Source organism: Gossypium arboreum, chromosome 10 (assembly GCF_025698485.1).
Source record: "Gossypium arboreum isolate Shixiya-1 chromosome 10, ASM2569848v2, whole genome shotgun sequence".
Classification (NCBI taxonomy): domain Eukaryota; kingdom Viridiplantae; phylum Streptophyta; class Magnoliopsida; order Malvales; family Malvaceae; genus Gossypium; species Gossypium arboreum.
This window is the reverse complement of record NC_069079.1, coordinates 109901507-109928618: the sequence shown is the minus strand read 5'-3', so window position 1 is coordinate 109928618 and position 27112 is coordinate 109901507. Positions and strand designations below refer to the sequence as shown.

The window sequence follows — 27112 nt, the reverse complement described above, 5'->3', positions numbered from 1 at the left end:
AAGAAAATTTGTTCATCCTTTCTCATCTTCTTGGCGAAAATACTAAGGGAAAAGGGGAGGATTTTTGCTTCATGCTTGGGTTGGAAGAGACCTAGAAGGAGATTTGGCTAAGTTTACATCAAGATTAAGGTATGTATGAGGTTGTGTTGGGAGTTTCATGCATGGTTTGGTTGCTAATTTGATGTGCATGTTAGCCATGGCTCAAATCCTTGTTATGCCATGGAAATGGTATTTGGCCAAAGTTGTTATGGTGATAAAGCCATTGCATGCTAAGTGTGAAGCTTGATGATGATGCATGCAATGATGGATTGTCTACTCTTGAGTAAGATTTTGAGTTTTCTTTTGTGTTTAACCATGATTGAAGTTGAATGGAGCATGATTTTCAGATTCGCCATGATGCATTCATGAACATGGTTCATGCTTCTTGCATGTTAGTTAAAATTTGTATTTTGGATGGCTATGGACATCTTGAAATTCGCCATGCTCATATTGTATATATATGTTTGCACATGATGTTTTGGCTATGAAGTAAGTGATGAATATATTGGTTTAAAGAAGAAGATGTGGAAGAATGCTTGTGAAATTGCAATCACAATTCGGCCTAGCACACATATAAGTGCTTGATGCTATATTATAAGTTTTGGGCCACAATGTGCAAAGCATTAACTAGTAAAATGCATGCTGTTTTTGTGAGGTATTAAGTGCAAAATTGACCTCAACATGTACATGAATATTCGGCCTTGGGTAGCCTATTGAAGGCCTTAGCTTTTCCTTGATGCTCAAATAAATTGTATTGAATTGCTTGATGTAGTATAAAATGTGCATGACCATTGTGTATTCAAGCTAAAGAGTGGCCATATGACCATTTAAAACTCCTTGTCATATTCGGCCATAAGCAAGCACAATGAGGTTTTAATAAATTGAATTTGTTTGAATTAGCTCAAGAGCTAAGAGGGCCACAATTGGACAAAGGGAAGGAAAAGGTGATCGAATAGCCGAAAAAGCCGTTCGACAACATCCGAGGTAAGTCCTCAAGAAGTGACCTTACTTGAATTATGTGAGATGAAGTATGGATGTGTATGATTATTGATTTATGTGTGTATGAGAAATTGAATGATACCCGGGCTAAGTCCCGGCGAATATGCTTGTGAATATATGTGCGTTTGAGCCTTAGTAACGAAAATGAAATATGTATGTCCAATGATTATTGATGTATGTGTACATGAGAAATTGAATAATATCCGGCTAAGCCCGAAGACAATTATGCTGAAATTATATCCGGGTTAAGACCAAGGCAATTGTGCTAGTGGCTATATCCGGCTAAGACCAAGGCATTCGTATGAAGTTATTCTATCCGGCTAAGACCAAGGCATTTGTGCACGTGATTATATCCGGTTATATTCAAGAATCTTGGGCTGGACGTGAGTGTTGGTTGCTGTAATGAATTCAATTAGTACACTCGAAAGGCCCAAAGGATAAGGTACGTTATATGTGCATTGGAAAGTCGACATGTTTGAGCAACATTCGCTCAATCGACTAATGAATTTCAGTTATTGAATTGATTGATACTTTGTGAAATTATATAATGATGAAGTGTGAAGTAAGAATGTGTATTAATGAAATGATGCATTTGGCTATGTGAATGTATTGCTGTAATTAGAGTTGATTATATTCCTTGAGACTTACTAAGCATAAAATGCTTACCCTGTTGCTTTGGCTCTCGGTTTTCTAGATTTCGTCAAGCAATCGGATTTGGGATCGTTGAAGTCGAAGTCATCCACACTATCAAGCCTCCATTTTGGTATAAATTTTGGTTGAACTTGAAGTGGCATGTATAGGACTACCCTTGTTGGTTAAATATGTTGTGATGTATATATATACGGCCATGCGAAAATGGCTCGAAAAAGGAAGCATGAACTTAGACTAATTGTGGTTTGTATGTATATATTTGGTGTCATGATGTGGCTATGGCTTGGAAATGGGAATGTTGGTCATATGATCAGCCATTGGCATGGTTAAAATGATCATATATGAACCTACGTATGGCAAGACTAGTTGGTTCATGGTGACTACCAAATAGGTAAGACCTACCTTAAAACAGATGCTGCCAGCTGCAGTGACGTGAATGTGAAAAATCACCAAAATTCGTAGGAATGGAATTAAATAGTGAATAAGCTATGTATACGAACCTTGATGAGTCCATTTTCATATGGAAGAAACGAAATGGTCATAGGAGTTACATGTTAAGAGATATTAAAGCTATTGTGAGACAGGGCCAGAACGGTTTCTGGGTTCCTGTCGCAACTTTAAAATTTACTATAAATTATCCAAAAGAATTAGGAGACATACCTTATATTTACAGATTCCATTTTGAATCTAGTTTCATTAGAAACAAACGAAACCAGCATTAAAGCCCTGTACAGAGAGATATTCAAGTTATACCACGCGAAGGTCAGAGCAGTTGATCCCTGTAACATGGGTGACTTTAACTAATAAACTGTACCAATTGGCCCAACCAAAAATTCTAGAAATAAATCCATGGATGGATATATGAGTCTAAATTCAGGGAAAATTTACGAAACCAGTTTCCGAGTTTTGAAACTCGAGATATGATTTTTAAGGCTACAGTGACGCAGTTTTCCAGCCTGACTGAAAATGTCAAATGGATGGGCAAAGCAAGGGAACTTGGCTTGTTAACCCCTCGTGTCCGACACCGGCGATGGTCTCGGGTTCGGGGTGTTACACTGTGTTTACTATTAATTGAAACCTTCGACATAGAAAACTTTAAATACAAATATCTCAACCTACACTTAATCTTTTTCACACAAAACGAATTTCATTCATCTACATATTCATCTACGACTAATTCCCAACCTTTAAACTACACAAAACTATATGTTTTAAGGTATCAACATTTTTGACAAGTTTTGGCCATTTTGACGAAAATTCATTAAAACTTAAGAAATTCTTAATGAAACTTCAAAGTAGCTTTAGAAACCTTATAATAATATTAAAACAAGTTGATAAACACTTTGAAACCATATTTTAATCCACAATCCCGAAATTTACCATTAACAACCAAATTTTTAGGTTTTATTTAAAACATGCGTTTTAATGGCTAATAATTCAATTTAAAGAACTAAATAACATTTAGAACTATTAGAAAGACAAATGGTAACCTTGCATGCAAGAAAAATAAGCTTTGACACAAATCTGGGAAAAACCCACTACTGAAGAAGATGATGAATTAATAAGATTTTTGAGTTTTTTATTAGTGATCAGCTATTTAACATCACAGGCATACACTATCGATGCAAGTATAGTAGATAGATATGAGTTTGTTGGATTTCGATCCCACGAGGATGGTTATCTTTTGTCTGTCAATTTCAATGCAATAAATAGATAGAAATGAGATAAATTGTGAGAGTAGTTGTCGAAGCAATAACTTGAAAATAGGAAGATAAAATATGATAATGATAATCTGGGATCCCCAACATGGATATTCAACAGAATACTAAGTGCTCACAAGGTATAAAAGGATACGTGATTGTCTATGCATTAAATTGCAATGAATATCTTACCAAGCTTAAATTCTATATTTAATTTAAGACTTAAACATGCATATTAGCCACACCTTTTGATGATGGCAATGGAACACTATTAAGAACAAGTGGATTAAATTCCTTTATTCCTCAAGCAACTTTCGTTGTCATGCTTGTTAGCTTGAACTATCGCTGCACTTTTTAGTGTTAGTGGCCGCAATAACAATTCCATGCTAAAAATATTCAAAACCAAAGATTAAACAGTAGAAGCAATATTGAATAAAATAACATTTAACCCAGAAATCTTGTATACTTCCGTACAGATATGAAATCGAAAGAAATCACAATCCTTTAGAAAAGAAATATAAAAGAAACAAGTGAAGAGTACTATTCCTAGAAAATCTCATCTTGATCTCTCAACTCTCTCTTATGTCACACTTAGGGCTCCTCGTCAAGAGCTAATCTGCATCCCTTTCACTTTGGTTTATCCGTAGGAGGTTTAAGCCACCATCGTCGAAAAGCTTCTAAAGATAGGTTAAAGAAGATAATCTTTCAAAAAGCCTCATTTTTCTTCTTTTCTCCTTTTCATGTGAATATTAATATTTATCCAAATAGATGTACAAGTTAGTTGTACCAGACTGGACAACTCACACATTTTGGTTCTTATCTGGATAGCTATCAGGTGTGGCAACAATTCTGGGTGCAATCTGGAAATAATTATTTAGCAAAATCAGTACCAAAACATGACAACATTAAAGATAAATAGGCTAAGATCTATTGAGTTATAAAATGCAATTTACTGAACTGAAAATGCTAAAATATGTGCTAAAGATAACTAAATGGGGACAAAATAACCAATAAGTAGGGAGAAAACATATGTTCTTTCTAGTAATATCAATTGGTTTTAATGGAGATTTATAGTTCAAAGTATATTGAAAATCAAGAGTAATTAGGATTTGGAAGTATAAATCGATGGGAGAAATGGGAGATCAAAGGGACGATACAACTAGCAAAGAGGAGAGAAATAACGTGAAACATGCTGTCGATGGGGGGTTTTTAGGTTCAATTTAAAAATTAGGTTAAACTACTTCATAAAACTCTCAATTTTGACTCATTTATTACTCAGTCCCTTTTTCAAAATTAAAGGTATTTAAAACTCATTTTTAGAATTTGACTTAATTTCCTGATAGCCATTGTTGAAAACATTATTGATTACCAACCTTACAAAATCTCGAGCACATGTAAGCTAAAATTCCTAAAATACCCTCAAAACTTTTAGGCCCAATTTTGGGTGTGTTATAATGATGTATACTTGTAAGTGTTTTTGTTGACCTTGTAAATGCACTATCAAATATGCCTGAAGAGTGAAATGTATCAATTAAGTTGAGATTGATATAGTTATGCTACATGTATGTGACACCAATGTTTGATGGTATATATTGGAGATCTCCGATGAGTGGTGATAGAGCCCACTTTTATGTTTCATAGCCTCAAGTGTTAAATTATCTTAAAATGTATATATGTGTAATGTGATGTATGCTTAAATGAGTATGTTGTTGCTATGCACATTATCGTTTAAATGTGATGTTATTTATTGTGGTAATATGATATGAGATGGACATTTAAACTTGTGTATAATATGCTAAATGAGTCGATTTAAGTTTTATGACAATGTTAGTATGTTTTTATAATAAATTGTGTATGTAATTATGGTTTGGATCATTTCCATTTAACTTATGAATCCATGTGAATATATCAAATAGACTTGTGGGCTACTAAAGCATGTGTACGTTGTTAGTGTTGATGAATTATTATTAAATGAATTATATATAAGCGAGTTGAGTGTAATTGCATGTAGGAGTAAATGTTAGTTTTATGATTTAATGAAACGTGAATATAATATTTTGACTTGATTAGAATATGGTTGTGAACGTGTTGTAGTATGCTCTTGTTTAACCTTTGATATGGTGTGTACATAGTGATTATTCTGAGCATTCACTGAGCTTGTTAAGCTCACCCACTCCTTTCTTAAAACTCTTGCAGAGTAGTTAAGTGTTGGTGTAAGCAATGTGGTTCCAAGGGGTGATCCAAGCAAGTCTATTTTCCTTTTCGTAGGTGTTTATTGTTTATTCATTTATGTTTTGCGAATAAGGCAATGTGGTAGACTTTTACTGATATTTGCCATTATGTTTTGGATGCCTCTATAGATTATTTGTTCCTAAGTTTATGAGATTCGTTTCGTATTATGTTGATTATTACTCAAACTTACTTTTGATGTTTGAGACTGTTATTACGGTCGATTAGACGTTTATTTGATGATGGTATTATAGCATGATGGATTGGTATAAGTTGAAATAACTTATATACTTAAAAATCTTGTATTTTTTTTTGTCTGAAGTAGAGGTATCAATATTCATGTTGTGAAAATGACACCTCTATGATTTTAAAATGTGCATGAAGTCAGAATCGTAAATTCGTATCGATACCATATCACGCGTATTGATACTCGGGGTAATTTTATCGATACTTTTTCAATTGTACTGATATTTTCTTGTGTTTTGATTTTAGATGAGAAACAAAATGCTAAATTGGTTTCGATTTTCCATTCGGTATCGATACCTTGCAAAGAAAATATCGATACCCATGTTCTAGTAACGATATCTACATGATTGTCTTGAAAAATTTACAAAGTGGTCCTAATGCATGTTTGATTATTATTATAAGTTTATTTAAAGTATGTTTGACATGTTCTAATGATGATTGATATATCTTTGACTAAAAATTTATAAGATCACTGATAAATAAGGTGATTTCTTAATAATGTGACAATTTATTATGAGTATGACATGAGATGGTGGTGTGATATCTTGATATTCAGGCTTGGCGACCAGGCCGGGTATAGGGTATTATAAGTGGAGAGATTTTGGGAAAAAATTTCAAAAAGTAAAACTACCTATATCCCACTAACAACTACCCTCTCAGATTTTCTCCAAGTTTGACTTTAATTGAAATTTTGACAGCTTGGACAGCATAGTAAGGAGAGACAAAAATAACTCTTCTTTTACACACCACAGGATTGAAACATGAGACAATGAAATAAGCTAAAGTCTTATTTTTGCTAACAATCTAACAAAAATCAAAGATAAGCTAAATGCGACTAACCATATATAGGGATAAAACATATAAAACCTAAGGGAAGAGATTTGAACACAGAACCTCAAACATATGACTAAAACAATTAACCACTACACCAAATCAAATTTCTTATCATAATTTCACAATGTTTATCCCAAAAACAAAACATGACCACCCTTAGCTCACCGACCCAATTCCTACTAACTCAGTTTTGGGATGTGACACTATGATTTTCCAAACACTTATACATGATTTAATTTTAAGAAATTAATATTTTTATAGAAATTTAAGGTATAAAAATATATTATAAGCATGAATACGTATAGTTGTTTGAGATGGTTATGGTGAAAATTTTCTAAAGTTATAATATAAATATCAAAAATTCTATTAAAAAATATTTTTATGTATTTCATAAAGTTGTAAAAAACTATATTATTTAAAATCTAAAAATCTAAAATTATGACAAAACTATATTATAAAAAATTACATGTTATAAAATACCAAAAGCATTATAATATATTTATTTTTAAAAATAATTATGACAATAAATATGAATATAACTTATTCATATGTTCATGCAATAAATTATAAAAAATAACATATTTATTTAAAAAATTGCTATAAAAATTTATTTTACTTAAAACTTTTAACTTGAGACTGACGCATATTTAAAATTTCGAGAGGCGCTAATATCGAAATTTCTTTTAAAAGAGAAGTAAACTTGAAAGATTCATCAAGATTGATACTAGGCTTACCAATAAAGAGACTATGGGGGGCGCAAGAATAAAGTAAAATATACTTATTTTAAATGTGAATTGGAATTTAATTAATTGATTAGATTAGTATAAATTTAATTTGATTAAAATAAACTAATAAATTCAATTTAATTTATATCAAATATTTTAGATAAAAATTTATTAGAAGTTATTAATACAAGTAATATTTAATTTGGATCGATCTTAACTTAAAAGTGTACTAAATAAATTAATAGATCTTAGTATATCTATTGACAACTGAGGATGAAGAGTGGAATTATTTATGATTGAATCAACCTCACATATCTACTACAGAATTATATATACAAAATGAAAATCATAATATTTTTAGAATCCAAGAATAACAAAAACAAATTGGAAATTATTTTTCAATTACATCAGTCCTCCAAGTTAAACGAATACTTCTTAAATCAAATTCTACAATTATAAATACGAATAACATTTAGTTTATAGAAATTTAGTTTAAAATATTGTAATCATTATGATCAAATTGGATTAACAATTGTTTCCGCATTACATTAAATAGATTAACAACTGCTATCGTATAACATCAGTTGTGTAAATTCAACCAATAGCATATTTTACCTCACTACACTTGGATTAGCATAAGTTATCTCAATACAATAATTGTAAAGCCCCAAATTTTCTATAGTATAAAATGTTAAATTATGAGAAATAATTTATTTTGATTTAGTGGTTGAGTGTTATGGTTGTATCAAGTTTTGAGTTCGAGTCTTTTCCTTGAAATTTTGTTAATTTGTAGCTCAATCCTTATCATTAGTCTTTTGACTTAAATTTTATTTCCATAAAAGTTATGATAGAATGAGTATATTGGTTTAGTGGTAAAGTGTTAGTTTACCCTTTAATCTTGTGTTTGAATCTTTGTGTGTGAAAAGTGAGAATTTTTTTTTGTTTTTGTTACTTGGCCATAGGTTAGTAGTTTTGTTAAATTGGAACACTAAATAATATCAAAATATTATTTTTACTTTTGAATTAAATTTTCAATTTCCCTAATTTTGCTCTCAACAAACCGTCCAAACCCCCACTCTCCTCATGTTGTTTTTTCGTTGTTTCTCCCCTTTTTTTATTTTTCTTTTTATTATTGTTTTTCCTTTCTTCTTCTCCAAAATTCTTCTTTTATTACACGAAAGCTTTCTTTATCTTAGTTGTGACTTTGCCGCTTCGCCTACTGTTTCCCTTTCTTCGTGGTGGATTTGCGTCGAGTTCAGTAAGTTGTTTTGAAGATTGATTTTTTGAGGTTGGAGTTTCATTATGAAGAGCTAAAAAGTTCATTGCTAGTTTCTCTTGAGATTAATGTTGGTTTTGTTTGCCCTTGTGCTCTTAGGATAAGAACGTGTGGTGTATTAATTTTCTTTTGAATTAAGTTTTCAATTTCCCTAATTTTGCTCCCAACAAACCGTCCAAGCCCCCACTCTCCTCATGTTTTTTTTTTTTGTTGTTTATCCCCTTTTTCTATTTTCCCCTTTAGTGTCGTTTTTCTTTCTTCATTTTTTCTTCTCCACAATTCTTCTTTTGTTACATGGAAGCTTTCTTTATCTCAATTGTGACTTTTTCGCTTTGCCTACTGTTTCCCTTTCTTTGTGGTGGATTTGCGTCGGTGGAATACACAATTTTTTATGCGCTTTTTAACTTAAATTCATTTAATTTCTGTAAAATTCTTGTCAAAAAATATATAATAATTATAAAATAATTAAATTATACTTAAATTATTAACATGTTGAATTTTAATTAATTATATAATAAATTTTGATCATTTTTGATAGATTCGCACAAAGGGAAAAAAAGGGCTCGGCAGACACTGCTAGAAGCACAAAACCAAGAAGCGATTTTGAAGCATTGAGGCGAATTAATTTTTTAGCTGAAGACGGTCCAAATTATGAATATTAATTCATAATATAATTAATTTTAATTTTAATCCAATTTAATTTGGGTTAAATAAATTATTTAAATTATTGTTAAATAATTATGAAAAGGGGCCCCATTGAGCTGAACCGAGAAAACCGATCCAACCGAGCATTGGGTAGCCCAAAATCGTCCCACATGCTAACCCAATTAGCTTGTTTGGCTAATTATTTGGCTTGAAAAATACCCTTGAAGACTCCTTCAATTTGTATTCAACTCCCTCCACTATTTATGCCTTTCTAGATTTGTCCTTCCTTTAAAATAGCAAGTTTGAAACCTTCAAACTTGCCGCATGTGTAGCCGATCATGGGGGGAATCTATGGCTACTGATTTTTTCTATTTTTAGCAGCCTTGTCAACCTATAAATACCTTCAACCTATGAATACCCCTTTGGCTGGTCACTTCAAACACATCTCAAAAACATTCATTCTTCACTTCTCTACCACTGTTCTCTCTTCATTATTCTTATTTTCCTCCTCATTTCCTTGCCAATTTCACCTCTTGAAAAAGAGTTCTTCAACCACCATTTGCAGCAACATTCAAGTGTTTGTGGAACCCTCGATTCAACAAGAACAAGTGGAGAAGGAAGAGTGGAGCAAACTAGTCAAGCCTCGAAGAAACATCGGATTTGATTCTTTTTCCTTACCCTTTTAATTTTATTGTTGTTATTATGAACATGTCTATTGAATATTTTTTATATTGATATGTTTAATTTAATTAATATGGATTAAATTTAATTCGTGTTAGGTTGATTGCATTTCGTCTACTTGAGTTATTAAAATTGAGTGTGTTGTTATAGGCCTCGGTAAGATGTTTGATTAAGTAAAACCATGACTTAGTTATTCTTGCATTACAATTTTAAGGTAACTAATGAATTAATTATTTAAACGAATTGAAATTATAATTAATTGACACGATACTTAATCAGTGCATGTTTAATCATCTAAGATAGCTGAGGGTTAAATTAGCAATGATATCTAACGATACATTAGCCTTGCATAACTTGCAAGATTATTATGATTAAACTGTTTTAAGGTAGAAATACATTGTTACCTCACGTAATCTTTTATGTACTTATGAGATTGAATTAATTGTTTGAATTGGCATAGAGATATGTACAAGAGATTATTTTAATTTCATAATTATGTATGTGCATTAACACATTTGCTTATTAAAATTTGTTTAATCGGTTGAATTGACACAGAGATATAGTCAAGAGATAAATGGATTTTGGTAAGTAAGTATGTTTATAAGTTAGCAAATTACCAAGTTTCCTTGAATTTATTCGTAACAACATAAACAAGTGTTTAATAATTCTAAGTTAAGAAATGTAATTAATCTAGCACAATTATGTCATCTCGATTAAAATCATCTTTTCAAATCATGCATTGGAATTTTTATTTAATTTTATGTAGTTAAAATCCTAGTTTTTAATCACCTCCTCAAATCAAAATATTTTCTTCACCAAAGTGTTTTTAAAATTGCATTCATAAATAATTCTTTTCACGGCCCCTGTGGGTACGATAACTCGACATTTACGTGTCACTTTATTACTTGTTGCGATTCTGTACACTTGCACATTTCCGTTGTTCCAAGTTTTTTGGCACTATTGCTGGGGACTATTTTAAAAATTCATTATTTGTGAATTTGTGAATTTTACATTTTGGTTTATGTATTCTTCTGTTCAATTTTAACTTAATTAATTTTTCTGTGTTTGTTGCATGTTTTTATGAGTGTTGATCGAATAATCGATTTACTCCCTATAAACCCTGAGATTGAAAGAACTTTTCAACAGTGAAGAAGACAAGCAAGTCGGAGAAGGACCAAAGAGATAAACTTCGAAAATCGAAATCAAGAAAACAGAGCAAATCCTGCTCAAAATCCAATCTTTATTGCTGATGATAGGGATAGAGTTCTAAGATAGTGTGTGGTACCAGTGTTTCATGATCTTAATCCAGGTATTAGGAGACCCAATATCAAGGCACAATAGTTTGAGCTAAAGCCAGCCATGCTCTAGATTCTTCAGATAGTGGGCCAATTTAGTGGGATGCCCACCGAAGATCCTCATATTCACTTAAGACTATTTATGGAGGTGAGCAATTCTTTCAAGTTAGTCGGAGTACCTGAAGATGCACTATGATTAAAGCTGTTCCCATATTCGCTAAGGGACAGAGCTTGAGCCTGATTGAACTCATTACACCAAATTTAATTTCCACATAGCAAGAGTTAGCAGAAAGATTTCTCATGAAGTATTTCCCTCCTAGCAAGACTGCTAAGTTGAGGAACGAGATCATTGTTTTCAAACAAATGGATGATGAGTCCTTATATGAGGCATGGGAAAGGTATAAAGAATTATTACGGAAATACCCTCATTACATCCAACTTGAGACGTTCTATAACGGTCTCAATGCCCACATGATGATGGTAGTGGACACTTCTACTAACTGTACTCTCCTTTCTAAGTCTTATAACAAGGCTTCTGAAATCATCAAGAGGATTGCCAGTAATAATTATCAATAATTGCCAACCAATCGAGCAGCGTTAGGAAGATGAGTCGCTAGAGTACATGAAGTGAACACTATCACTTCACTTGTATCTCAGGTATCCTCAATATCCTCAATGCTTAAAATTTTTGCCACTAATGGGTTTAATAACTTTGCAGCTCAGCCACTGAACCAATTTGAAAATACAGCCTATGTGTAACACCCCTAACCCGTGTCCGTCGTCAGATTAGGGTTGAGAGGTATTACCAATCAAACACAATATTTAACTAAGATTTCATAACTCAATAAACATTCATTATTTAATAACATTCATTCACATACACAATGTCCCTTAAATATGTCTACAAAACCTTAAACATGCTTTAGAGAAGGTTCACGACTAAACCGATCACATTTGCAAACTTTAGGATTGACTTAAAATTTTCAAGCATTCAGGGGTCACATGCCCGTGTGAACAGGCCGTGTGCCTCACAAGGCTACCAGACACACCCCTGTCACAGGCCGTGTGAAAACAGGATATACATTCTGACTTACACCACATGACCAGAGACAAGCTCGTGTGCCATGGCCATGGGAAAACTAGAGGGCTTACTAACTTGGGTCACACGGCCAGCCACACGCCCATCTGCCAACCCGTTTGCCACACAAAGCCAGTAGACACGCCCTTGTGTCTAGACTATGCCAAACCTATAGGGTATACTGACTTAATTCGAAAGGTTACCCCAGGGGACATACGGCCGTATACCAAGGCCATGTGTCACAAACGGTCAAGCCACATTCCAGTGTGCTTGGCTGTGTGGAGTGAAAATAGGCTTGGTTAAAGCCACATTTGTCACCCTCCTCATGCTTTCCTACAACAAGACATTTTATACCATTTCAATGCATTTATAGGCATCCAAAACATCATCAACTCATGCACATTTCATACCATATAAGCACTAGCCAATTCAATACACATTTACTACACCAATCATATTGATTTCATATGCCAACTTCATCCATTCCACCTATTTATCTAACCATCAAAAAAACTATAAAAACTTGACCAATTTCACAAGGCATACTATTCACATCACATAGCATATATAAACATATTCTATAAGCAAAATTCACATCTTACAACTTTACCATATACTAGCCAAATCATATGGCTATAATTCCATAACAAAAAATATACCATAATGAAACTAGCCTATACATGCCACATAACCAAAATCACAAAGCTTTTAAGTACCAAAATGATAGCTGGATAGTGTGATGAGATCTCTGCTGACTTCCAATCCGAGCGAGCCTCCAAACACTATAATCATAGAAAAGAAAACAAAGTAAGCTATAAAACTTAGTAAGCTCATATGGTAAAAAAACTCATATTATTAAATAACTGCATTTTAAAAAATTACTCAAAACATGATATAATTCATATGATTTCACCATTCAATCTCGAATTCATGCACATAGATGATCAAGATTTTCATGAGTTTATTCATTCAAAACACGTATGGTTTGAATACTTCTTATCAATTCATTCACATTTTTATATGCACAAGCAATTATATATAAACTCTATTCAATTCAATATTCATCACCTTTTCTTAGCCAAGTGAATTATGTGAAATATCATCAAATAACAGTGTTTCGCACACTATGTGCCATATATATATTTAGTTAAAAGAAATATAACCCATATCTCACATATCTTTCAATTCATACCTCATTATAGCCAAATAAACACATTTTGGCATGGAACATACTTATACATAAATCTTTCTAATTTCATATACATGATACACTAAAAACTTACCAAATTACCTTCATTTGATTCTCATATAAGTTCTGTATGAACCTGTATCACTTAATTCAATTGTACTTTTCTTCTCATCTTGACTATGCCCATTGAACCATTTGAAATCGTTAAGGATACTCGAAAATCACATAAAGCTTATATAATGCCATATCCTAGATATGGTCTTATATGTTATCATATATCGATGCCACTATCTCAGACAGATTCTTACACGAAATCATATAATAATGCCAATGTCCCAGACATGGTCTTACACGTAATCACAATACAATGGCAATGTTCCATACACAGTCTTACATATAATCACATCTCGGTAATCCTAATGTCATGACATTTGTATCCTATATTATTCCTAAGGTTCGTATGGGACTTTCGGATGTCATAACTTCGTCAATTCTTGCTCAAATTTGCTCGTTCAACATTCATGGGAATTCAATAATAATGAAAAATATATAATTCAATTCAATTCAATTCAATGATAAATAAGCATTTATAACACAATTTAAATACGTTTATTAGCATACAAACTTACCTCGTTCGCTGTAATGACGAATTAGGTTGACTAATCCGATACTTTGTTTTCCCTCATTCTAGATCCGAATCTTATTTTTCTCAATCTATTTAATAAAAAAATTTACTTATTTAATCATTAATTCAATCAATTTAACACAATTTACACATTTTGTCAAAATTATACTTTTTCCCCTATTATTTCATATTTTTGCAATCTAGTCCTTATCACATAAAATCACAAATTCCATGCAATTTCATCCTACCCATGCTTAGCCGAATTTTTCTTATTGCCATAGCAGCCCATATTTTCCAAATAATCACACTTTCAACCACATAATTTCAATAATTCACAATTTAATCCAAAATTGATATTTTTACAAAAATTCACTTTACAAAACATGTATATCCAACAACAAGAATTTATTTTCCATCATCAAATATCAAAATACTCATGCATTCAACAAAGGCAATGATCGCGTGATTTCGGGATAGGTTTTAAATATTTATAATTAATCGTTCTTGAAACTATCTATTATCGCGATGTATGCAAGTGTACCTATCGAACAGTAGTATAGTTTTAGCAAGACCGGATTGTCGAACCCAAAGGAACTAAAAGTACTAGTAATGACTGTCTTTTTATTATCTAGCTTAAGAATGAAGAGGTTTTTGTTTTAACTAACTAATTATCTAAACTAAGAATTTACAGAGAATAGAATTGGGGAATTGCTTTTGGGAAAATCGATTGAATTAAGACAATACCTAAGGAAAAATCTACCTAGACTGTACTTGTTATTCTGGCTCCGAATCGAATGATTTATTCATTTAACTTATTCCATAGAGATCCCTAAGTTATGTTATTATCCCTATTCACGACTAATAATGTCTAATCCCTAGAATGAATAATTGAGACCTTTCTCTGATTAACAACCTAGGGTTGCATTAACTCGATCTATGGATCCCCTTATTAGGTTTCACCCTAATCCAGCAAAATCTTGTCACCCTATGTCTAGGCGCGCAAACAACTCCACTTAATTATGGCAAATGTACTCTTAGACAGGGTCTATTCCTCCTCTGAATAAGAGCTTATCTTGAATCAATATCCAAGGATATCAAAACAATAATTAAGAACATATAACTAAAACCAAGTTAAATATTTATCATACAATTAAGAAAATAATAACAAGATTCATCTTAGGTTTCATTTCCCTTAGGTATTTAGGGGTTTTAGTTCATAACTAAATAAGAAAACATCTCAGAATAATAAGAAATACAAAACATAAAGAAAACCCAAAACTCTTGAAGGGGAAATTGAGGAGAGATCTTCAGTCTTGATGGTGAATCTAGCTTCTGAGATGGGTCAATCGGCTTCCTTGGAGTAATTCCTTACTCTGTATTCTGTGTCTCTCTCTTTCTTCCTCCTCTAGGGTGTATTTATAGGCTTTGAAATGCCTAAGAGTCCTCAAAATTAGCCTTTTCCAAATTAGACTCAACTTGGGCTCGGCAGGGACACGCCCGTGTAACATGCCCGTGTGCGATTACTTCGGGCTGTGCTTGAGCCTGCCAAACAGACACGGTCGTGTGGTTTGCCTGTGTGAGGAGGTCGAGGCCGTGTTGATTTCGTACTTTGGTCCATTTTCTTTGTTTTTGGCCCGTTTGTCGTTCCTTTCGCTCTCCTATGCTCTCCTAAGTATAAAACATGAAATTAAAGCATTAGGAGCATCAAATTCACCAATTCTAATAGGAAATCATCCATAAAATGTGTTAAACATGGGGTAAAAATATGTATAAATTATGGTTTATCAAATACCCCCACAGTTAAGCATTTGCTTGTCCTCAAGAAAAATTCTCAACTTACAATCAAAATAAATTCTTTTCAACTTATAATTTCTATCGATAATATCTCAAACTAATCCATAGGTAATCTTACATTGAGAATTCAACTAAAAGAACATAAAAGTTTCAAACATTCCAAGTTGAGCATTTAATCATGCAAACATAGTTGTCTCCCCTCATCTAAGTAATTACCTTTGATTCGGAATATCACAGAGTTTCACATCCTCACTAAAGATTCACTCAAATCACTCGAGGTGTTTAAGGACAGTAAATGAAACACTCAATAGTCAATAATGAAAAGTTATTACCATAGGCTTGTATGAAAATCAAATCTCCACCACTATAATTTAAGATGATACATCAATCAAAAGGTCTTTAGAGGGTTGTAATGAGGCTTGGTTAGGGGGTGTGGTCACAAGCTAAAATAAAGGGTTAGAATCGAGATTGAGTTGAAAAATTACTTAACTAGAAAAATAGCTGGTCATCAATTGCGTACAACAGAGCTTTTCTCAAACTATGGAATTTAAATACTGAAGCTTACAAACAGAAGATCAGTAATAATATGTATACATTTTTTTTAAAGAACAAGTTAAATAACATAGACTAACTATTAAGAACAAGACATAGCTAAGCAAATTATTCAACTAAAATCTCGACAAAAATAAGGATTAATTTAGGGGATTTCAACAATAATGGGTTAATGGTTAATATTAAGGGTAATACAAGAAATGGCTTATTAGGCTCAAGGGGGTATGCTAGGGGTTAATCGTGGAGGTAGGCTTTTCATGGCATGAGTGGGTTAATCCTAAGTACCTTAATCATTTTGACATATCAAACCAAATGGTGTGGTCTCGACATGCATAATCAAGCAAGTTTTAGAATAACAATTCAATACTGACGCACTCAAAGCAATAATAAAAATAAGCATGAAAGAATTAATAGATGCTCAAAAGGCTAAAAAATCTCACAAAAATTATGGCTTTTTGATGTTTAAAACTTGTGAATTCCAACTCAAAGTAATACCTAAACTTTGGGGAAACAACCTAAGATTTTAAATTCTTAAAAATCAACTTATCATGCTTGATTCTCTAATGTCTTGGGGTTTAAACAATCAATGCATAAATGCCTATGTTTTAATTCAAGATATATCAATCAACGTCATAAATCAATCAAAATTTATCCTAAATACGATATGAAAGCTTTTCAAGAGAACAAGGCAGTCAGTCAGGGATTTTTCTGATAATGAAATAAATACCCCCCACACTTAAGATGTACATTGCCCTTAATGTACAAAGATAGATATTAGAATATAAAAATAAGATAGGTAGAGAAGTGAAACTTCCTATATGATGAATTCCTCGAACTGGAGTTTTGGAGAGTAATCAGTGAGAGAGTGGAGGAGGATACTCCGGCGGTGGTAGAGGTTCATTAGTCCATAAGTCCTACGCCAAAAGAATATTATATCTAGTGGTAGCTATGGTCGTGGTCGAGCAGGACATCGCAGTCATGGAGAACCTTTCCCGGTGGATTTTGTATTTCCTATGCGATGATGAGCTTAGGAGCTCTATATAATTGTAATAGAATCAGAAACTTTTTTTTAGGGGATATAGATAAGAATAATTACTCTTAAAGAAATAACTGAAATTAATAAGTATAAGGTAAAATTTTAAAATCTAATAAAAATAAAGAGTAGTTTTAATAAAAAAAAACATAAAATAATGAATAAATGTTTTTAAACATCTTCATCTCTGGATGGTTAGCGAGGTGGAACTGGCGATGAGATGTGGAGGTGCTGACAAATCTACTGTAGAATAGCATCAATGTTATCAAATCGTTGAAAACATTTTTGCTCGAATCGAGTGAGGCGCTCAGAGATATCATCATATGAAGCCGCCGCATGAACTAGACGAGCGGGTGGTGGTTTCTGAGTCGGTCGGTCCTCATGCTATGGAGGGACATCATCAGGAATGTCCTCGTAGCTTCCTCCTCGGTAGATTGGGCGAGACGATATTGAGGAGGGTAGGTTCCTCGGTGCTTTTTGATCATCCTCATGCTAACCAGCTCGAGATGCCTTGTTGAGCCAACCGAGTAACATAGGGGCCAATGGAGATAACCCCTTCCAATGCCGCTCCGTCTGGTGCTGAATCGCGAGGGCGATGAAATAGGCAAGGTCAATGATGTGCTCGTACGACATACACCATAAAAAGTAGGCATCGAGGATATTGACGATGCCAGTGCTCTCTTGCCTCCCCGTTATCGTGTGAGCCAAAATGGCATGTAAGTACCACAGGGATGGTGGGAGAACTGATGCCTTGGAACGGCTCGGATTGTAGGAGGCAGCGCCAGGGGCAAAAGTGTGCTAGCACTTCAAGGGAGAGAAGTGTATGTGGCGAGTGAGAGTATGTAGCTCATTCTCCTCCTTGAACTCCTCCGTATATAAGCCCAATACAGCACCGAACTCTGGGATGCTTAGCTGACGGATTAATCTGCCTAGGCGAAATTGGACCGTGCCGGGATCATCATAGTTCGTCATTACGGTTTGAAGATGGAACATTGAGCATAGTTCCATCGTGAGCTCGAGGTATGTTGGCTTGATGATCCCAAAAAACAGCTCCCAAGGGTCGGTAGTTAGGAGGTCTCGAATCGAATTAGCTAACTGAACTTGTTCTACGGTAGCCCAGTCAATGCAGTGGCCCGCAATTAAAGGTCGGACCAGAAGTATTTGAAAAAGTTCTTCTTGGGGCCCTTGGGGGAACTACAGGAGAGGGTGAGAATTTTCATGGTTGGGGAAGATGACGCTCCCTTCCACTTCTTCGAAGTAGGTACGACGGTTTTCTTTCCTCGTGAAGACGACATGGTCCTTGCAATCAAAACCATTAATTCATCTTGAGGAATGATCAAAGTAAAATGAAGAAAAATTTCAAATAAAAATCAGAATTTCAGCCACAACTACTAATATTAACCAAACATAACCAACATAAATTGATAGCATAATTTCGTGACATTATCATTGTAATGGCATGAGAATGGGCATAGTAATGGCATGTGTATGACAAAAGAGTGAGGCTTTCCTAACAACTAGATTTAACATGAAATGTAAGATAAATAATCTAATAATGCAGAGATAATGAACAAAATGGAAATAGTAAGAGAAAAATAAAGATTATTTTAAAAATAAACATTAAAAGTAAGTAGAATAGAGGTGAAAAGAGTAAACAAACGCTAAGGGAGAGAAATCGGGCGTCAAAAATGGAGTTGGAGGCGGCGCACGGGCGTGGCAGGAAGGCCGTGTGGACTTGCAAAGGCTAGGGTTAGGGTTTTTGAATTGGGGAAAAAGTGAATATTGCAGGGTATTTATAGATTTTGGGCCACACGGCTAGGGCACACGCCCGTGTTCCCTAATTTTTGCCTATGTGTTTCGCGTTTTTCCTATTTGGGCGTGTCTAAAATTCGTCTCACGCCCGTGTACCTTGGGGGTGTGGGTGCCCACGGCCGTGTCACACGACCGTGTCTAGCTTCATTCGCTTCTCCCAAGCCCGTGCATGCAAGCCCCACGCCCGTGTTAATTTGATAGGTTCGACCATAGGTGTTAGACACGGGCGTCTCGCACGCTCGTGCTAGTTTCTCAATTTCAACCACGGTCCTAAGGCACAGGCATGTCACACACCCGTGTTGTTTTGGCAGGCTCAGCCACGGCCATGTCGCACGGCCATGACGATTTGTTGCAGCCCGTGTTTTGGAAATATTTTTGCCCTGTTTCCACACGGTCCTAAGCACGCCCGTGTTCTTGACTGTGTCTCTGTGGAAAACCTGTTTTCAAGAGCTTCGTTAGTAAGTTAGGTGTTATAAACTGATATTAAGAAGTTAATACAGTTAGTGCTCGAGTTGCCTCCTAGGAAGCACTTATTTATAGTCTAAGCTCGACTTACCTCTCTGTTGAATGATCATGGTGGTTTGAAGAGTTTATATTTGTAACACCCCAAACCCGGCTCAGACGTTATGGCCGAATTTGACGTGCCACATTGAAATAAAAAGCCATGTTTCGTTTTAGTGCTTTAAATACCGGCTTTTGTTAAGCACACCAAGTGAATGGAAGCTGGGCACCGGGTAGGAATCTGTAACAGAAGAGGTGAGCCATGAAGGCTGATTAAGTACCAAGCTCTATGGTTGGATCCAATCCTAGAGATGCCCACAACCATTGGCACACTTGGCTAAATCGAGTTGTAATTTATTTAAGTTGAAATCCGTGATAATCGTGGCGTGGTGTTATTTTGAAAACACTTATCATTTTGAAAACACATCCTAAGTCTAGCCCATTTATTATCAAATAGATTAAAGTTATTAAAAGTAAAATAATCCCAGAGAAAATAAAATAGTAAATAAGATAACTTAAAGAAAACCAGTCACTTGTTTCAAGCCCAAAAACAATCCCTGTGGCCACTCTGAATCCCCTCCGGCTCCAAGTTCCCAAATCAAGGCTCACCTGCAAAGTTAAGGGAAGGGGGTGAGTTTGGAAACTCAGTGTGTAACAAGCCCCTTTCAGAGCCCAAAACAATATCAGCTTACTGGGCCTAAGCCCAAAACCAATCTCAAAATATACTAGGCCAAAGCCTTTTCATATTTCATATTGCATAACACTGGGCCGAAGCCTTTACTGTAAATGGTATGGCCCATTGGCCCAGTTCAATATCACAAGCAATATTAATGAAAGAATGAATGCAAACCCATTTAGGGAGACTACTCAACCCACCATTCGCTACTCTCCACCCGTACCAACCAACACACCATGTGGGGAATGACTCAACCCACCCAATCAACACACCACTGGCAGCATAGCTGCTTTATCATATAACTGGAGGCCTAGCCTCTTTTAATAACTGGGGCAAAGCCCTTTCAGTAATCTGGGGCATAAGCCCTTTTCAATAAACTGGGGCATAAGCCCTTTTCGGTAAACTGGGGCATAAGCCCTTTTCAATAAACTGGGGCATAAGCCCTTTTTCACTTCCTCCATCCATATAAAAACCCATCCCAATTCATTTATGAATACATCATGTGCATTTCATACTTATCATGTGCATACCATATCAATCATGTATATCATAGCCCACGTATCAAATTTATAATTAAACCCTAGGGGTATAATGGTCATTTTTACCTAGGGGCAAAACAGTCATTTTCATACTATAAGGGTAATCTCATAATTTTACCAAATATTAGGGTTTTCCATGTTCATTATTACTTACTAACAATTCACATGTTTTAAACAGCTACTCTGGCCCATTTTTAGCGAAAACGAGTTATCGGGCCAAAAACCCCTAATGGGCCCTACTTAGTCGATTTTGTCATCTAGGCCCATTTAGCCTATATTCCATAATGTTGTTACCAGTCTTAATGCGCAATTTAACAGGTTTTCATTTTCTACCAATTTTTCCCAAATGGGCCCGAAAGCCTATTGGGCCCAACTTCAGCCCCTCGAGGCCCAACTTACCGTAATGCCAAAAATCGTGCTCTTACCTGTTTCAATGATCCCGATCATCAAATTAGTGAATCTAACTAACCAATAAGCATTCTCTTGCTCACAAGTCCTCGAAATGCCAGAATTTCGGCATTTCGGCTTTTCGGCATTTATCGTTTTAAGCTATGAAGAAGGGTTCGTTACACACCTGTTTTGCGATATTCCTCAACGAGATCTCCTACACGATTTCTCCTATAATCAACTGTTAATAGATCAGTTCACAATAATTGAACCAAATCGAGAGCCATCTAATATCAACACTTACACATTCGGCCACCCTCCAAAATGGCCTTAGGAACCTTACCTTTGCCGAAATTGATGACTAGCTCTAGCCACTCCGATGATCCAAACTAATCCAATTCGACCCTACGCCTTATAGCTCCTCCACTAAACAAACCATAAAAAGATTAAAAGAAAACCCAATAGAGCCTATACCCACATTCGGCCATCTCTTAAACTATAGGGGTTTTGGCTTTTGTCAATAGTTACTATAGGAATCATTTAGAGTTCGAGCACTTACCACAGTCTCTCTTCTTGAATCCATTTATGCTTAAAAGATAAAGGGATTGGCCACCAAAAAGTGAAAAGAAAAAGAGGTTTGCTGGTCAACAAGAAATTAGCACCACCTAACTTCACAGATTTCGGCTTTTGCGGTATTTCGACAGTAGTGGTGGTAAGAAAAACAATAGGTGAACGAAGGGGAGTAGTGGGCTGGTTTTGGAGAAGGAAAAGGAAGAAAAGATGAATGGAAGGAAGGTAGATTTGGCTGGAAAAGAAAAGAGAGAAAAAAACTACACCAAAAGGAGAAACGGCATACCCTAATTCCTATTGCCGAAAATGCTACCCTAAAACCCTCTATCGAAATCTCCTTCCCAATCCCCTCAATTCGGCTAAGCTCTATCCCCCTCTCAAATCCCTAAAATCTCTCCCCTTATCCCTCCTTAATCCATGCATTTGACTGTTTCAAACTCTCTCCCATAGAGTTCCATTCGGCTTTAAACTCTTGCATGCACAAAGCATAAAAATCAGAATCATAATTGCCATTACAGGGAATCGATCCCAGGTCTTCCCCTAACCACTTACACGCCACCTTTATAGCTCCCTAGTGGCGTCACTTAGCCACTTTACCAAAGGCTCATTTGTGTTACATTTTACCCACAAATTTTAATAAGACCACCTATCCAAGGCCCCTAACTTCTTAAGTCCAAAATTCAAAAATTCCACCGGGTTTTGGCCAACACATGGGCCTTCCATAAGCCCATTTACCTACTCAAATTTTGAATTCCACAACCAAATACCAAATTTTAAAAACTTTACCAAAATATCGAGCATCGTGAAAAACCCGAAAATCAGGATGTTACAATATTCCTTATTCTTGCTATCAATCTCATCAAAATAAGGTTTTAAACGGGTGTTGTTTACTTTAAAAGTGCCAAACCTAGGATGACTCACCTCGACCGTACTGAATGGAAAAATGCTGAGTACCGTAAGAGGGATTTCTTCATTCAGTGTGGTAGCGATAATGTGGGGATCTGCGGCATCTAATAAGACTCTATCTCCAACCTTAAGTTGATTTGGAAAGGTATTGAGCTCGTTCTGTCGTAGATTCAATTTATCGGGTGTTCTCTGTTTATGCGTTCGCCATTCATCTAGCTCCTCGATTTGTAGCCTTCGATCTTTATGAATAGGTTCTCTACTTTTGCTTGAGAATGGCTCATGTAGTACCTTCAGACTCATTTCCTGCAAAGAAGGTTGCACCATATTGTCAGTTTTAGTAGAATGGTTTAGACGATCAACTTCAATTTCCAATGTGTTGCCGGAATTGCAAGCTTGAAGGGTGATTCTTTCGTCTCCCACACGGAGTCTGAGTTCACCTATACCAACATCAATAATTGTTTTAGTAGTTGCTAAAAAGGGCCTTCCTAGAATTAAAGGAGTGTTACTATCCTCCTCTATGTCTAGAACAATGAAGTCAATGGGAAATATAAATTTATCGATTTTAACTAGCACATCTTCAATAATACCCCTAGGGAATCTTATAGTTTTATCTGTTAATTGAATGCTCATCCTAGTCTATTTGGGTTTCCAGAGACCTAGTTACTTAAACATTTTGTAAGGCATGACATTGATACTAGCCCCTAAATCAGCTAATGCATTATTAACATCTAAACTACCAATTAAGCAAGGAATCGTAAAACTCCCTAGATCTTTTAATTTGTTCGGTAGCTTTTTTTACAGAATAGCTAAGCACACTGCGTTTAGCTCCACATATGACGCCTCGTCCAACTTCCGTTTATTTGCTAAAAGCTCCTTTAAAAGTTTCATTACGTTTGACTTCTGCTACAGAGCTTCAATAAAATGTAAGTTAATGTGTAATTTTTTTATGAGTTTAAGGAATTTACCAAATTGTTCATCGGAGTGATCTTTCCTTGTCGTGTTGGGGTATGGGGCACGAGGTTTATATTTGACATTCACTGATTTGTTTTTATTATAACCTACCTCACCTTGACCTTTGTTTACCACAGTTTCTTGCCTCGGTTCTGGTTCAGGCTCAACGACTCCTTCGTCATCTTGAATATTAATTGCATTGGGCTGTTCCCTTGGGTTGGGTTCAGTATTACTTGGCAAGCTACCTTGTGGTCGTTTGGAGATTAGTTTGGAAAGCTGGCCCATCTGAGTTTCGAGCCCTTAGATTGACGCTTGTTGATTTTTAAGTGTTGACTCAGTGTTCTGAAAATGGGTTTCTGACACCGATATAAACTTTGAGAGCATCTCTTCAAGGTTCGGCTTCTTTTCCTGTTTATAGGGTGGTTGTTGAAAACTCGGAGGATGTTGTGGTCTTTGATTTCCTTGACCGCCCTATGAGAAATTGGGGTGGTTCCTCCAACCAGCATTGTAAGTGTTACTGTATGGGTTATTTTGGGATCGAGAGTTATTGTTACCCATATATTGAACTTGTTCCTCCTCGATGCTAGGGTTGTAAGGTTGATACTTTGTGCATGCTCCTCTTCCATTCATCTCGCACCGCATTACTGGATGTACCTGAGTAGAACCAAGTAAACCATCAATCTTTTTATCTAGAAGTTCTACCTGATTTGACAGCATAGTAACCGAATCAATGTTATAAACGCTTGCTGTTTTAGTTGGCTTAGTCCTCATGACTTGCCATTGATAGTTATTCAGTGACATCTCCTCTATAAACTCATAGGCATATTCAGGTGTTTTATTATTGATGGTTCTGCCAGCAGCTGTGTCAACCATTTGTCGAGTCGAAGGTTCAGGCCATTATAGAATGTTTGAACCTGTAGCCAAAGCGGAACCCATGGTGAGGGCACCTTCTCAGTAAGTCTTTGTATCTCTCCCATGCATCGTAAAGAGTTTCTAAGTCCATCTGCACAAACGAAGAGATATCATTACGTAATTTAGCCGTTTTAGTCGGTGAAAAATATTTTAATAGAAATTTTTCGGTCGTTTATTCCCAAGTAGTGATTGACCCTCATGCTAATGAGTTCAACCACTGTTTAGCTTTATTTTTCAATGAAAAAGGGAATAACCAAAGACGAATGGCATCATCAGAAACACCATTAATTTTTTAAATGTATCACATAGTTCTAACAAGTTTGCTAAGTGAGCATTGGGATCCTCATCCTGCAAACCATCAAACTGAACAAATTGCTGTATCATTTGAATTGTGTTAGGTTTTAGTTCAAAAGTATTTGCAGCTACAGCAGGTCTAACAATGCTCAATTCAATTCCTGTTAAAGAAGGTTTAGCATAATCATACATAGTGCGTGGAGCGGGATTTTAATTAACCACAATTGCAGGAGGTAGCTGATTGTCTTGGTTTTCATCCATCTCTTTGGTTGGGGGTTGAGTATCGTCTTCTTGCTCGTTTTCTGGGTATCTTAAGCTTCGTCTTATTTCTCTTTAGTTTCTACGAACTATACGATCGATTTCTTCATCAAAGAGTAGTGGTCCTGACAGGATTCTTCTAGTCATAAACTATGAAAACCTGTCAAGAAAAAGTAAATTAATAAGTAATAATAATAAAAAATTAAAATAAATTAAATTGCAAGAAAAATAAATGGCTAAAGTAATAAAAATTGAGCATTCCTAATATCTTAGTTCCCCGGCAACGGCGCCAAAAACTTGATAACGTAATTTCGTGATAGGTTTTAAATATTTATAATTAATCGCTCTTGAAACTAATTATTATCGCAATGTAGGCAAGTGTACCTATCGAGCAGTAGTATAGTTTTAAAAAGGCCAGATTGTCAAACCCAAAGGAACTAAAAGTACTAGTAATGACTGTCTTTTTATTATCTAGCCTAAGAATGAAGCGGATTCTGTTTTAACTAACTAATTATCTAAACTAAGAATTCACAGAGAATAGAATTGGGGAATTGCTTTTGGGAAAATCGATTGAATTAAGACAATACCTAAGGAAAAATCCACCTAGACTGTACTTGTTATTCTGGCTCCGAATCGAACGATTTATTCATTTAACTTGTTCCGTAGAGATCCCTAAGTTATGTTATTATCCCTATTCAAGACTAATAACGTCTAATCCCTAGATTGAATAATTGAGACCTTTCTCTAATTAACAACCTAGGGTTGCATTAACTCGATCTATGGATCCCCTTATTAGGTTTCACCCTAATCCGGCAAAATCTTGTCACCCTATGTCTAGGCGCGCAAACAACTCCGCTTAATTATGACAAATGTACTCTTAGACAGGGTCTACTCCTCCTCTAAATAAGAGCTTATCTTGAATCAGTATCCAGGGATATCAAAACAAGAATTAAGAACACATAATTAAGAGCAAGTTAAATATTTATCATACAATTCAAAAAATAATAACAAGAATCATCTTAGGTTTCATTCCCCTTTGGTATTTAGGGGTTTTAGTTCATAACTAAATAAGAAAACATCTCAGAATAATAAGGAATACAAAACATAAAGAAAACCCAAAACTCCTGAAGAGGAAAGTGAGGAGAGATCTTCAGTCTTGATGGTGAATCCAGCTTCTAAGATGGATCAATCGGCTTCCTTAGAGTAATTCCTTACTTCTATTCTGTGTCACTCTCTTTCTTTCTCCTCTAGGGTGTATTTATAGGCTTTGAAATGCCTAAGAGCCCTCAAAATTAGCCTTTTCCGAATTGGACTCAACTTGGGCTCGGCAAGGACACGCCCGTGTGCGATTACTTTAGGCCGTGCTCGAGCTTGCCAAATTGACACGGTCGTGTGGTCTGCCCATGTGAGGAGGTCAAGCCCGTGTTGATTTCGTACTTTGGCCAATTTTTTCAGTTTTTGGCCCGTTTCTCGTTCCTTTCGCTCTCCTATGCTTTCCTAAGTATAAAACATGAAATTAAAGCATTAGGAGCATCAAATTCACCAATTCTAATAGGAAATCATCCATAAAATGTGCTAAACATGGGGTAAAACTATGTATAAATTATGGTTTATCAGGCAACAGTCAAATACTTTAACAGTTCTGAAATCAGAGGTACGGGCTAGCTAGATTACGAAGCAATGATCTCAAAAATGTAAAAATCATTAAAAATCAA

General features: G+C 35.2%; 2 non-coding genes and 1 pseudogene across 2 annotated transcripts; 2 read left to right on the top strand and 1 right to left on the bottom strand.

The window, feature by feature from the left end:
* Positions 1-11620: 11620 nt before the first annotated feature.
* LOC108487843 (uncharacterized) overlaps positions 11621-27112 on the top strand; it is a 45424-nt pseudogene continuing 29932 nt past the window's right edge.
* On the bottom strand, positions 11651-11754 carry LOC128283057 (small nucleolar RNA R71). Its single transcript, XR_008273398.1, has one exon. It is a non-coding gene; the product is annotated as a small nucleolar RNA R71 (small nucleolar RNA).
* Positions 24863-24969, top strand: LOC128283335 (small nucleolar RNA R71). Its single transcript, XR_008273677.1, has one exon. It is a non-coding gene; the product is annotated as a small nucleolar RNA R71 (small nucleolar RNA).